Source organism: Monodelphis domestica, chromosome 3 (assembly GCF_027887165.1).
Source record: "Monodelphis domestica isolate mMonDom1 chromosome 3, mMonDom1.pri, whole genome shotgun sequence".
In the NCBI taxonomy this organism is placed as follows: domain Eukaryota; kingdom Metazoa; phylum Chordata; class Mammalia; order Didelphimorphia; family Didelphidae; genus Monodelphis; species Monodelphis domestica.
This window is the reverse complement of record NC_077229.1, coordinates 389,580,543-389,595,866: the sequence shown is the minus strand read 5'-3', so window position 1 is coordinate 389,595,866 and position 15,324 is coordinate 389,580,543.

The window sequence follows — 15,324 nt, the reverse complement described above, 5'->3', positions numbered from 1 at the left end:
TGAGAGTTCCAAGTCGAACTATACTCAGGCAGTTGTCGCTCCCTTTTAAAGGCACTTTCTTTTGTGTCACTTCCCCTAATTTTTACATCTACCAATCACAGTTGACACTGTTGCTTTTAGGACTGCCCTGGGGCAGTCAGTTGATTTTGATCCATCACCCACTATTTCATACATGAGTCATAGACCTCCCACTTAATGTGTGAAATGAGGTGTTTACACGTTTGGTGATTAAATCTAAAAAATGGATAGATTTCCCCACTACTGTAAGTAGGGTGTTTACACTTTTGGTGATTAAATCTAAAAATAGTGAGGGGTTACAATTTAATCAGGAGAGTTAATTAATTTCATTGTTATAATCAGGGGAGAATTAAATTTAATCTTCACATCTTCTCTTTGTCTTCAATCTTTCATAATATCAGGGATTTTTCCAGTGAGTTCTGTTTTCTCATTATGTGTCCCAAAGTATTTTAGCTTCAGCTTCAGTATTTGGCCTTGTAACAGTTAAAATTAGTTTCTCTGCTAAAAGTCTTATATTTTTATGAGATTTATTAAAGATTAAGAAATAAAGAAAATACAAAATAAGAAAGCACGTGCAACCTACATCTTCCCTGCTAGGTAGAGAGCCATGTATGCCTAGAGAGCTGCCAAGTATGTGGTACAGTCAGTTTAAATACCCATTTTTGTTCTCAGCCCAGGTGGGAATTCAGGTGATATTATAGGGAATTCTGGGAACTGCATAGGACTTCTGGGAATTGAAGTCCAAGGTTCAAATCTCCATTTTTACAGCCTTTGACTATAAACTGCTTTTGCCTTTTGTGCCAACTTTGAAACATTACTATGGAAAATGTTATTGTACTTCATTCTTTGTGGTTCTGTAGGTTGTTCCCTACTCAGCATTATGTGGAACTGGCATGGGCATTGTACCCCCCAAACTATAGAAATGTTTCCTGGAAACTTATAAAATTCCTTTGCTCCCTTCTATCCTTATGGCTCCTAGCCCAAAACATCTGATAACTCCTCTAAGATCCGGAGAGAATTCTTTTCCTTGGATCATCCTTTAGATTTGAGATGGATAGAGAGATACACGCCCTTGATATATCATCAAGGTGTATCTCAGACATCCATCTGTCCTCTAAATTATTATGGTCAAACCTATGTCTTTAGGTAGCCCTTCCTCATTCCCATGCCTTAGCACATACCAATCTAGAGTCACGTCTTCACCATGGCACAGAGTCACATCTTCACTGTTGTAAAGAATATAAAGCGACCCCTGAATTGTTGTCATCTAGGAATAGTGATCCACCTAAGAGGCAGTCTTCCACCTATGCTGTCCTCCTGGTCAGATTCAACGTTACCTTCTAAATAAAAAAAATTCTTTTTATTTTTAAACTAAGTTTTGGAGTCTTGTGTCCTTGCAAAAGGTATCCCTTCCCAAGTCCCCCACAATAGAACCAGGAGTTGGAGATAAAATCATGCATTTAGCATTATGATCTCAATGCTAGAACTATGGGTAATTGGGGAAGGGCAGATAGTGTTATTCCTCAAAAAAAATATTTTTTTTAATTGAGGACCAAACCTATTCACAGAAAATTTCTTTCTCAGATCTAGTCATATGACTTATTGCTGCCTGCTTTGCCTGAGATGTTATTCTGTCTGGATCTGAATGGGGAATGTTTGAGTTATTAGCACCCCTTCCCCATTCTGAGTACCTAGAAAGTAGTGAATTATTATTGTTATTATTTGACAAATATAGCTAAGAGGGAGCTTATAAATGACTTCTAACAGAATCCCTTGACTTCACTAGTATAAGGGCATGGGCAACCACTTACACTGTGTGTGGAGATATAATGTGGTTTACATACAATATAGGTGCAACTTAACAGTTGGCCACTTTGCCTATAGCATTGACTGTTAAGAGAGCGTCTGTTGTGCTTATGTCCAAAATCAATATTTCTGTGATCAATACTTCATTTGCTTCATGTAGCTATTCCCTTTTGCTTTTTCCATGAAAGATTGCACTGTGCGAAGAACTCTGCCAATAATTCCCACTCTACTGCTTTTGTAACTTTAAGGATCTCATCCCTACTGAAGATAGGTGACCTCTTCACTTTCTGTTTCTAGAGTGTCTAGGTCTGGGTTGATAGCCTGAATCTAAAGGCATTTATTCCCCCAAGAAATTCCCTGTCCTCTGTACTGAAAGCTTTATCTGACATATTCATATTTATCTCTAGCTTACTGTAGCATTGCAGCTAGGTTTGGGTACCGTAAAACTCTTGTCCACATTGATTTTGAATTAATTTTATGATAATACTTTGTGGAGAGGTCTTCAGACCTGTTTAGCAAACCCTATCGAATGGATACCAGGCTTGTGCTTCCTGGATTATTAGGCGATTTATAGTCGTTAGGCTTTAAGATTCCAGTGTTGACATGCAATCTAAGAGAACCCCAAGTTTTACGCTTAGTTTGTAAGCTGGAGACACCAAGTTCATCCCAGTTCCAGTGAGAGTTCTCCCGAGGGAAGTTTCAGATTTAGCTAGTCTCAGACTGAACAATAGACATAAGGTGAGGGATCATCTCAGTTTGGTGGGGCTAAGCAAGTGCTAAATTTCCTTATATTTTAGAAGTTTTCCCCATTGTATCAGGCCTGTTCCCAAGAAGACCAACACCTGGGCAGGGACCATCCTTTTAGTGTCCACCATAAGGTAGCCACCTTAGTGTCTGGCTATCCTTTCTTTCCCAAGCTTGTCAGCTAGTTTGGACACCCATTTCCTTGTAGCCATAGTAATGTTAATCAATCATATTTCCCTGTCCCTTGCTTTCCCAAAAGATATATAAGTTCCCCACATTCTTTTGTTCCTTGTAATGGTCCAACCTAGTATGGTTGGTGTTTGCAGGAGTCAGTGACCAGAGCAACCAGAGTCTCTGGCCTCTGTGTGGGTGTGTAGTGTGCAGCTCTGTGTGGAGGCCTTGAGGAAAGCACTGAACTCCTTTCCTTAATTAAAGTGTGGTTTTTCTGACTAATAGTTCTGTGTTTGTTCCCAGTTAACTCTGGGTTAGTTTACTATTGAAGTGTTGAAAATAATGTTGTCCAACATTTGCCTGCTGCCTAAAAAAGCTTTTATTTCCTTAATGTATGTGATCTTTCCAGAATAAATGAACCTCTTACCTCCTCCAAAATAGTAAGGTTTTTTTTTGTTTGAAAAAGCCTTCATTTCATAGTACCCTCCCTGTTAACACGTAGAAAATTGAAATAATTTTCTAGCATTCGTTAGAAAATTCCTCAAACTTTAATGAATAAAATACACCTTTTCCTATGTCATGAAAACTAATTTTCTCACAAAATCCACTGTACATGATGACACAACATTTGTTAAGGAAGGTAAATACGTATAACTATTTTTTTTGAGAGGCATATAGTTGGTCTTTTCAGATATTGAAATATTCAGAAACTTAATTTATACTTATTTTGTTTTGGCTTCAGGATGGAGTGGAGTGGACAAAGTAAAATTGTATAAATTTAAAAAGATGTAAGCTCACATGTGCTTAGAGAAGAGCTTGAGTTCTGTAACATAAACCATACCTGTTCCTTCGCAGGCTTCAAGAGATTTAAACATAGTTTTTATTGTTTGCAAAAAGGTAGCAGCCAGAGACTGAATAAAGGAAATCATACTAATTTTGTTAAAAGAATGGTTCTCCTAAAAGTAGTATGTTTAACTCTGCCCTATAATTTTAAAGGATTGATTCTGTATAAAGAAGCATAAGGTACAACTCTCTTCATCATGTCCTTGCTAATTCACTTCGGTGTGGTTATAAAAAGTTTGTAAGACAAAATTATGATGTCTTCAGCATAGCTGTTTTGTATGCTGAATATCTACTACATATGACAGAATTTTGGTAACATTGAGGGTATATCTTTAAATTGAAACATTGAAACACTGTTCTTAAATTTCAAATCACTGGTACATTTTATACATTTATGGAGTTCTTTTGAACTATCTGGGAGGGCCAATGGCTATTGTCCAGCCTTCTCATCTCCCTAACCCCATTTGACACAAAAAGGCCAAATGAGATTAATATTTGTATTAGAAAAGACAGCGTTTCATCAGGGTCTTATTTCTCCTCTTTTAAACTATTGTTAGTATTTTCTTCCAAATGTGTTAAGACTACTTATGTGGAATGGATTTTCAGATGTAATTTTATTTCTCACATACATTAATTCAGGCTATTTAGATAGAAGACAAGGAAACTTGAATGCTGAAATCCACTGTTAAAACATATTTTTGAACATGTGTACCTCCGACCTCCTCTCCTAGAATATAAAGAGCCTCTTTATTAATATATATATATATACACGTATATGTATTTATGTATACATATACATCTAGATAAACAATTTTATTAGAAACATATTACAAAACCATAGACCATAAGGGTCAACATTAAAGTTTGGACTAAATAAGGTAAATGTGGTATCCAAAAATATATTACTTAAGTCAAAATGGCTTTTTATGGTAGTTTATTTACAAAAGGATACAGAGTGAAAGTGAAGGAAATGAGAGAGAGAATAAACCAATACTCTGGTCTTGTCTGAACCAGGCAGGGCTTAATAGGCCAGAGATAAATTAAACAAGGGTTCTATCTACAAGGCCTCCTCTAAGACAAGGGGCCTCTCTGGAGGCTAGTACCTCCAGAAAAGCTAGGAAAAGGAATTACTCTTTTCACTGACCCATGTGGTAGTCCTAAGGGAAAATCCAAGTGCAATCTTACCAGAAGCAGTCCAAGGTCCCAAGCCAGACCTCCTCCAAGGCCAAGTTAGAAGGAGCAAGAAGTGGTCGCAGGAAGTTACCACCATTTTTAAAGACAGTTCTTTGCATCACTTCCTGTGCCTTCCTTCCACTTTATGTGGACCATTTACAGCTTAGCTTTGCTTAGGACTACCCAGGGGGTAATCAGTCATTTTTTATTTGTCACCAACTATAGCACAGATGGGTCATAGACCTCTCCCCTCCCCTTAAGGATTAAGTGGGAGTATATACATTCCTGGTGACTAAACTCTAAAAATAGCTAGGGTAGATTTAATCCCTTCTTCACAAGACCCATATGAAGTATACTGATTTTCTGTGAATATTTATAATAAGCAGAGAAGATATACTTTGGAATTTATTGTTTAGTCAGTAAAGATTTTTTTTCCCAAACCCTTATCTTCTGTCTTAGAATCAATACTGTGTATTGGCTCCAAGACAGAAGAGTGGTAAGGGTTAGGCAATGGGGATTAAGTGATTTGCCTAGGGTCGCACAGCTAGGAAGTGTCTGAGGCCAGATTTGAACCCAGGACCTCCCATTTCTAGACCTGAGCCACTCGGTTATCCCCTAGTAAAGATTTTTAATAGTATCCAGGAATCTCTCATACTGTTTGGCACCAGAAGCTATCATTTTGTGTTTTTTATTGTAAACTATGCTATTCCTGGTTAATTTTCTGCTGTCTTTTGGGAGTAATTTAAAATTTATTACACTTAATGATATATACTTAGAGATATTAATGATTACATTTTTAAATTTAATTTATTTAATTTATTATTTTAAAAATAATTTCCATGTTTACATATTCATTTTCTTTCCCTTTCCTATCCCCTCCCCACTCCCAGATTCAATAAGAACTCCCACTGGGTTATCCATATGTTATCACTTTTGTCTATTTCCATATTTATTCATTTTTGTAATAAAGCAATCTTTTAAAACAAAATCCCCAATCTATATTCAATCTATATTCATAAAAACAAATGATTGGTCATTCATTTTTTGTCTGTGTTTCTAGTCCCATAGTTCTTTCTCTTGATGTGGATAGCATTGTTTCTCATAAATCCCTTGGGATTGTCTTGTAGTAGCAAAAACCATTACATTGGATTGTTCCACAGTGTTTCACTTTCTGTGTGTAATCTTCTCTTGGTTCTGCTCATTTCACATTGCATTAGTTCCTGGAAGTTCTTCCAGTTCATATAGAAATCCTCCAGTTCATCATTCCTTACAGCACAATAGTATTCTATCACCATCATATACCACAATTTGTTCATCTATTTTCCAATCAATGCACAACCCTTCATTTTCCAAAATTTTGCCACCACAAAGAGTATGACTATGAATGAATATTTTTGTACAAACATTTTTCATTATCTTTTCTTTCTGGTATAAATCTAGTACTGGTATTACTTGATCAAAGGGTATGCATTCTTTTAAAGCCTTTTGGGCATAGTTTCAAATTATCTTCCAGAATGATTGGATCAGTTCACAACTCTACCAGCAATGCATTAGTGTTCCAATTTTGCCACAACAACTCCAACATTTATTATTTTCCCTTAATGTCATATTGGTCAATCTGCTAGAAATGAGGTACGTACCTCAGAATTGTTTTGATTTTCATTTCTCTAATTGAGAGGGATTTAGAACTTACTGATAGTTTTGATTTCTTAATCTGAAAACTGAAAGGGCACAATTTTTAAGCATCGAATGAGGGACATATTGGAAATTCTAAGGCAAATAAAAAACATCAAAACTTGTTAGCTCCTCAAATCATAGAGTGTATGATACAAATATCAATATTTAAAAATTAATAGTCTCAAAGTGCAGTATATTATGTTTTCATGTCATGAACTTAAGATATACTTGAAATATCAAAAGAAAATCCTTAAATATGTCAATGATATTTTATAATATTACTGTCATGATATAGACACTATAATTTTTCATGTGCAGCTGGCTGATAGCTATCAGTGATAGCACATTATAATTTATAAAGTAGTTATCATATAGGTTCGTTTATTTATTTATTTATTATTTTTTTTGCTGTTTGAATTTTTTATTTAACAGAAAATTTCCTTAAGTACCAAATTTCCAAATGTTCATAATTTCTTTGAGACAATGATACAGAATTGAATTGGCCTTGAGTTCAAGTGCTACTTCTGACAAGTATGGCCATATGACCTTTGACACGTTATTAAAACTCTCAGTGCTGTAGGCAAGTCTTTTTTTTTTTTATTGGTAGTTCAGTTTATTTTTTTAAAAAAAATTTAACATTATTTTATTTGGTCATTTCCAAACATTATTCATTGGAAACAAAGATCATTTTCTTTTCTTCCCTCCCTCCCCTCCCACCACCTCTCCCATAGCCGATGCGCGATTCCACTGGGTATCACATGTGTTCTTGATTAAAACCCATTTCCATGTTGTTGGTATTTGCATCAGTGTTCATTTAGAGTCTTTCCTCAGTCATATTCCCTCCACCCCTGTAGTCAAGCAGTTGCTTTTCACCGGTGTTTTTACTCTCACAGTTTATCCTCTACTTGTGGATAGTGTTTTTTAGATCCCTGCAGATTGTTCAGGGACATTGCAATGACCCTAATGGAGAAGTCCATTACCTTCGATTGTACCACAGTGTATTAGTCTCTGTGTACAATGTTCTCCTGGTTCTGCTCCTCTCGCTCTGCATCACTTCCTGGAGGTTGTTCCAGTCTCCATGGAACTCCTCCACTTTATTATTCCTTTTAGCATAATAGTATTCCATCACCAACATATACTACAATTTGCTCAGCCATTCCCCAATTGATGGGCATCCCCTCGTTTTCCAGTTTTTGGCCACCACAAAGAGCGCAGCTATGAATATTTTTGTACAAAGTCTTTTTGTCCATTATCTCTTTGGGGTACAGACCCAGCAGTGCTATGGCTGGATCAAAGGGTAGATATTCTTTTGTCGCCCTTTTGGCATAGTTCCAAATTGCCCTCCAGAATGATTGGATCAGTTCACAACTCCACCAGCAATGAATTAATGTCCCTACTTTGCCACATCCCCTCCAGCATTCATTACTTTCCTTTGCTGTTATGTTAGCCAATCTGCTAGGTGTGAGGTGATACCTCAGAGTTGTTTTTATTTGCATCTCTCTGATTATAAGGGATGTAGAACACTTCTTCATGTGCTTATTAATACTTTTGATTTCTTTATCTGAGAACTGCCTATCCATGTCCCTTGCCCATTTATCAATTGGAGAATGGCTTGATTTTTTGTACAATTGATTTAGCTCTTTATAAATATGAGTAATTAAACCTTTGTCAGAGGTTTCTATGAAGATTTTTTTCCCAGTTTGTTGTTTCCCTTCTGATTTTAGTTACATTGGTTTTGTTTGTACAAAACCTTTTTAATTTCATGTAGTCAAAATTATTTATTTTACATTTTGTGATTCTTTCTATGTCTTGCTTGGTTTTAAAGCCTTTCCCCTCCCAAAGGTCTGACATGTATACTATTCTGTGTTTACCCAATTTACTTATGGTTTCCTTCTTTATGTTTAAGTAACTCACCCATTTTTAATTTATCTTGGTGTAGGGTGTGAGGTGTTGATCTATTCCTAGTCTCTCCCACACTGTCTTCCAATTTTCCCTGCAGTTTTTATCAAATAGTGGATTTTTTTCCCAAAAGCTGGGATCTTTGGGTTTATTGTATACTGTCTTGCTGAGGTCGTTTGCCCCCAGTCTATTCCACTGATCTTCCTTTCTGTTTCTTAGCCAGTACCAAATTGTTTTGATGACTGCTGCTTTGTAATATAGTTTAAGGTCAGGGACTGCAAGACCCCCATCATATGTGTTTTTTTTTTCATTATTTCCCTGGATATCCTTGATCTTTTGTTCTTCCAAATGAACTTTGTTATGGTTTTTTCTAAATCAGTGATGAAGTATTTTGGTAGTTCAATGGGTATGGCACTAAATAGATAAATAAGTTTGGGTAGGATGGTCATTTTTATTATATTTGCTCGTCCTATCCATGAGTAGTTAATGTTTTTCCATTTGCTCAAGTCTAGTTTTAGTTGTGTGGCGAATGTTTTGTAGTTGTGTTCATATAGTTCCTGTGTTTGTCTCGGGAGGTAGATTCCTAGGTATTTTATTTTGTCTAAGGTGATTTTGAATGGGATTTCTCTTTCTAGTTCTTGCTGCTGAGCTGTGTTGGAGATATATAGAAAAGCTGATGATTTGTGTGGGTTTATTTTGTATTCTGCAACTTTGCTAAAGTTGTTGATTATTTCAATTAGCTTTTTGGTTGAATCTCTAGGATTCTTTAAGTAGACCATCATGTCATCTGCAAAGAGTGATAGCTTGGTCTCCTCCTTGCCTATTTTGATGCCTTAAATTTCTTTTTCTTCTCTAATTGCTACTGCTAGTGTTTCTAGTACAATGTCAAATAGTAAGGTGATAATGGGCATCCTTGTTTCAATCCTGATCTTATTGGGAATGCATCTAGTTTATCCCCATTGCAGATGATATTAGCTGATGGTTTTAGATATATACTGTTTATTATTTTTAGGAATGACCCTTCTATTCCTATGCTTTCTAGTGTTTTTAGTAGGAATGGGTGTTGTATTTTATCAAAGGCTTTTTCTGCATCTATTAAGATAATCGTGTGGTTCTTGCTAGTTTGCTTGTTGATGTGGTCAATTATGTGGATGGTTTTCCTAATGTTGAACCAGCCCTGCATCCCTGGTATAAATCCTACTTGATCATGGTGAATGATCCTTCTGATCACTTGCTGGAATCTTTTTGCTAGTATCCTATTTAAGATTTTTGCATCTATATTCATTAGGGAGATTGGTCTATAGTTTTCTTTCTCTGCTTTTGACCTGCCTGGTTTTGGAATCAGTACCATGTTTGTGTCATAAAAGGAGTTTGGTAGAACTCCCTCTTTGCTTATTATGTCAAATAGTTTGTATAGTATTGGGATTAACTGTTCTCTGAATGTTTGATAGAATTCATTGGTGAATCCATCAGGCCCTGGGGATTTTTTCTTAGGAAGTTCTTTGATGGCTTGTTGGATTTCATTTTCTGATATGGGATTATTTAAGAATTCTATTTCCCCTTCTGTTAGTCTAGGCAGTTTGTATTTTTGTATATATTCATCCATATCCCCTAAATTGGTGTATTTATTGACATATAATTGGGCAAAGTAATTTCTAATGATTGCCTTAATTTCCTCTTCATCCGAGGTGATGTCCCCCTTTTCATCTTTAATGCTGTTAATTTGCTTTTCTTCCTTCCTTTTTTTAATTAGATTGACCAGTACTTTGTCTATTTTGTTTGTTTTTTCAAAGTACCAGCTTTTTGTCTTATTTATTAAATCAATAGTTCTATCACTTTTGATTTTATTAATTTCTCCCTTAATTTTTGGGATTTCTAGTTTGGTTTTCTGCTGGGGGGTTTTAATTTGATCGCTTTCGAGTTTTTTCATTTGCATTTCCAATTGATTGATCTCTGCTCTACCTTGTTTGTTAATATAAGCATTCAGGGATATGAAGTTACCTCTGATTACCGCTTTGGCTGCATCCCAAAAGGTTTGAAAGGATGTCTCGCCACTGTCATTTTCCTCGATGAAATCATTAATTGTTTCTATGATTTCTTCTTTAACTAAAAGGTTTGGAGTATCATATTGTTTAATTTCCAATTGGTTTTAGATTTGGTTTTCCATGTACCATTACTAATCATTATTTTTATTGCCTTGTGATCTGAGAAGGCTGCATTCATTATTTCTGCTTTTCTTCATTTGTGTGCTATGTTTCTGTGACCTAATATATGGTCAATTTTTGTGAATGTGCCATGTGGTGCTGAGAAGAAGGTGTATTCCTTTTTTATCCCTATTTATTTTTCTCCATATGTCTACTAATTCTAATTTTTCTAAGATTTCATTCACTTCTTTTACCTCTTTCTTATTTATTTTTTAATTTGATTTATCTAAATTTGATAATGGTTGGTTTAAGTCTCCCACTAATATGGTTTTACTGTCTATTTCTTCCTTCAATTCTCCTAGTTTCTCCATTAGAAATTTGGGTGCTATATTATTTGGTGCATACATGTTGATTAATGATATTTCCTCATTGTCTAGAGTCCCTTTTAACAAAATATAATTACCTTCCCTATCCCTTTTGATCAGGTCTATTTTTGTTTTGGCTTTATCAGATATTATGATTACCACTCCTGCCTTCTTTCTGTCAGTTGAAGCCCAGAAGGTCTTACTCTATCCTTTAATTCTGACCTTGTGGGTGTCAACCCGCCTCATGTGTGTTTCTTGAAGACAACATATGGTAGGGTTTTGGATTCTAATCCATTCTGCTATTCTTCTATGTTTTATGGGTGAGTTCATCCCATTCACGTTCAAAGTTATGATTGTCATTTGTGGACTCCCTGGCATTTTGATATCCTAACCTAATTCTAACCTTTTCTTCTTCGGCTCTACCTTTTAGTCCAGTGATTTACTTTGAATCAGTCCCCCTTGTCCCCTCCCTTGATGTTTCCCTTTTTAGTCCCTCCCTTTTTGTTCCCTCCCCTTACCCCCTCTTTTTCCTTCCCTTTTTGTTTTCCCTCTCCCCCTCCCCCCCTTGGTTTTCCCTTCTCCCTACCCTTGTTGGATAAGATAGAATTCAAGATCCCAATGGATCTGGATGTTTTTCCCTCTCAGAGTTGATTTCCCTGAGATTAAGGTTTAAGTAAAAAACCCTCTCTTCCTCTCCTTCTTATAGTTGTTTTCTTCCCCTCCCCTTCCCATGTGAATCTTTGTGTGAGAACGATTATTCTATTTGGTCTTTCTTTACCCCCTATTTATACATTACATTTTCCCCACATGTTAGTATACATAGATTGATATAAATGTAGTCCTTATAGAAGAGAGTTTGAGTAAAAGAAGAAGATAACATTTTTCCCCCTTTCCTTAATATTTACCTTTTCAGGTATTCCTTGCTCTTTGTTTTTCGGTATCAAACTTTCCACTGAGCTCTGGTCTTTTCTTTGCAAAAAGTTGGAAGTCTTCTATTTTGTTGAATGCCCATACTTTCCCTTGGAAGTATATAGTCAGTTTTGCTGGGTAGCTGATTCTTGGTTGGAGACCCAACTCTCTTGCCTTTTTGAAGATCATGTTCCATGCCTTACAATCATTCAGAGTAGAACTTGCAAGGTCTTGTGTGACCCTGATTGGCATTCCTTTATATCAAAATTGTCTTTTTTCTGGCTTTCTGTAGGATTTTTTCTTTTGTTTGATAGCTTTGGAATTTGGCAGTTACATTCCTGGGAGTTGTCTTTTGGGGGTTTAGTGTAGAAGGTGTTCTGTGAGCTCTGTCAGTGGCTGTATTGCCCCCTTGTTCTAGAATCTCTGGGCAATTTTCTTTGATTATATCTTGTATCACAATGTCGAGTTTGGTGTTTATTTCTGACTTTTCTGGAAGTCCAATTATTCTTAAATTATCTCTTCTCCCTCTATTTTCCAGATCTGTCACCTTGTAGGTGAGATATTTTATGTTCTCTTCTAATTTCTTGGTATTTTGGCTTTGCTTTATTAATTCTTGCTCTTTTACATGATCATTGTCTTCCAGCTGCCTGATTCTGGCCTTTAAACCTGGTTTTCCTCTTCAGTTTCATCACACCGGTTTTGTAGATGCGTGAATTTCTTTTGCATTATTTCCCACTTTTCCTCCTAGAAGGCTTCCATCTTTTTGGTCATTTCTGATTCAAATTCTTCATGGGTTTGTGGAGAGTTTCCATTTCCTTTGGAAGGTTTCGGAGCATTTTCTTGCATATCGTCTTCTGTCTCCTCTGTATTTTGTATTTTGGCTCCATAGAATGTGTCCAAAGTTGCCCCTTTCTTCTTATTTTTCTTGGGATTTTGGGGCTTCTGTGCTTCTGTGGAGTTTGCCATCTCTGAATGGGGAGGATTAGCTTTTCTTATCTCTGTCTGGTGTTCAGAGGCTTTAGTCCTGGGCAGATTGTCGGTTCTATGAGCTTTTCCCAGGTTAAATTTAGTATGCCTTTAGGCAATGACTTTCACTGGAACTGGAATGGAAGGGTCAGACCAGGGGGCCACACTCTCCCCCGGTTCTGTTTCCCTGCTGCTAAGGTGCCCCCTCGACTGAGTTGGCTTGCTTTCCGGAGGTTGCCTTCAGAATAGCTGGCTGTGAGGCTGTTTCATCGGCCCTGAGGGTTGCTGTTGTTTCAGAGGACCCTGCTCTCTGCTGAGGAAGGAGTCACGGCTTCCCAGAGCTCCGAGGGCAGTGACTTTCACTGAGACTTGGATAGCGGGATCCAGCTGGTGAGGCTGTCTTGCCCGCCTTGAGAGTTGCTGTTATTTCAGACGACCCTGCTCTCTGCGAGGGCATGGGCTGCGGTTTCCCGGAGCTCTGAGGGCAGTGACTTTCACTGGGACTCGGATAGAAGGCCCTGAGGGTTGCTGTTGTTTCTGAGGACCCTGCTCTCTGAGCGGGGTGGGGCTGCGGCTTCCCGGAGCCTTGGACTCTGTGCTCCTACCCCTTAGGTCCGAGTGATCTTCGGGTTCTGGCTTTTGAGGGGGGCTGTACCTTTTGATCCAGGTCTAGGTCCAGGAGGAGGATTCCCAGGGTCTGTGCTGTTGATCGTTTTGAATTTCGGCGCCTTAGGAGCTTATAGTTTGAGATCAGTCAGGAAGGGTTTTCTGGAGATCTGAACTTTAGCTTTCTCTAAGCCGCCATCTTGACTGGAAGTCATGTGCATGTATTTTTGCATGCATATATCTGTACACCTATTTATGTCTTTTCCTTTCATCCTATAAAGTTTGTCACTGTTCCCTCTAAGTGTACTTATTTTTGCTGCCCAGGTAATAACAGTTTTAAAGAGTTACCAATGACCTCTTTTCTTACAGGGATACATATCATTTTAACTTATTGAGTCTCTTAAAATTTTTTTTGTTTTTTTTTTTCTTTTCCCCTCTTTTTAAATTACCTTTTGCTGATTCTCTTGAGTTTTGTGCTTGGACATCAAATTTTCTGTTCAGGTCTGGTCTTTTCTTTATGTATTCTTGAAATTCTTCTATTTTATTGAATGACCATACTTTCCCCTGTAAGAATATAGTCAGTTTTGCTGGGTCATTGATTCTTGGTTGTAGACCTAGTTCCCTTGCTTTCCGGAATATCATATTCCATGCCTTTCTTTTTTTCAGTGTGGATGCAGCCAGATCCTGAGTTATCCTCACTGTGGTTCCTTGGTAGCTGAATGACTTCTTCTTGGGAGCTTGTAATATCTTTTCTTTGGTCTGATAGTTCTTGAATTTGGCTATAACATTCCTGGGTGTTGTCAGTTGGGGATTAAGTACAGGAGGTGATCTGTGGATTCTATCAATCTCCACTTTTTCTTCTTGTTCTCGGATATTGGGGCAGTTTTCTTTAATAATTTTCTGTAATATAATGTCCAGGCTTTTTCTTTTGTCATGGTCTTCTGGTAGGCCAATGATTCTTAAATTGTCTCTCCTTGATCAATTTTCTAAATCCTCTGTTTTGTGAATGAGATGCTTCATATTTTCCTCAAATTTTTCATTCTTTTGGTTTTGTTTTATAGTGTCCTGCTGCCTTTTGAGGTCACTTGATTCTAGTTGTTGTATTCTGGTTCTTAAAGACTGGATTTCATCCTTAGTTTTTTGGTCGTCCTTTTCCTTTTGGTCTGATTTTCTTTGGAGGTCATCTTTCATCTGCTTTTCTTCATCTTTCATCTCCTTTGCCTCATCTTTCATCTCCTTTGCCTCATTTTCCAGCTGGTTGATTTTGGCTTTCAAGACACTATTTTCTTGTTTTAGTTCAAATGCCTCTCTTTCCAGATGGCTTATGTTAGTTTTTCAGTTCTTTTCCCAATTGTCTTCAGCCTCTCTTAATTGTGTTTTGAATTGCATTTTGAGTTCTTCCAAAGCCTGTATCCAATTTGCTGGGATTTCTGATTTTTCTTTTGCTGATCCCTCCCCCTCTGTTTCATTCGCTCTTTGCTCATTACCTGTGCAGAAGCTGTCTATTGTAATTTATTTCTTCTTTTTCTGTTGTTTGCTCGAGTTTACCCCATATTTGTCTGTGCTCTTACAACTCTCATTTTTTTTTTGTTTTGGAGCGGTCAGTCTCCCCTCTTGGAGCTTCGTCTCTACAGTCTCTAGGGGAGGAATGTTAGCTTCCCTGTCCTCTGGAGGCTTTTGATCAGATTAAGTTCAACTGGGTTGGGCTGTATGTGCTCTGAGGCCAAAGACTCCTGGAAGGCTGGGCCGCCCAGGCTCTCTCCAGTTCTCTCTAGCTGCTTCTCCACTGTCCGCAAGGTTCCCCAGTGCCTTTGCCCACCTCCCTGAGCTCTGAGGAGTCCTGATGGGAGTATGTTCAACTGGATTTGTCTGGATGTGCCCAGAGGCAATGGTGAGACTGGAGCCAGATGGAGGGACCCATCCATGGCCCTGGTCTCTCCCTGGCTTCCTCATCACTGTCCAAGCTGGACGCTTCGAGCCCGGTGCCCTGCTGCTCACAAGGT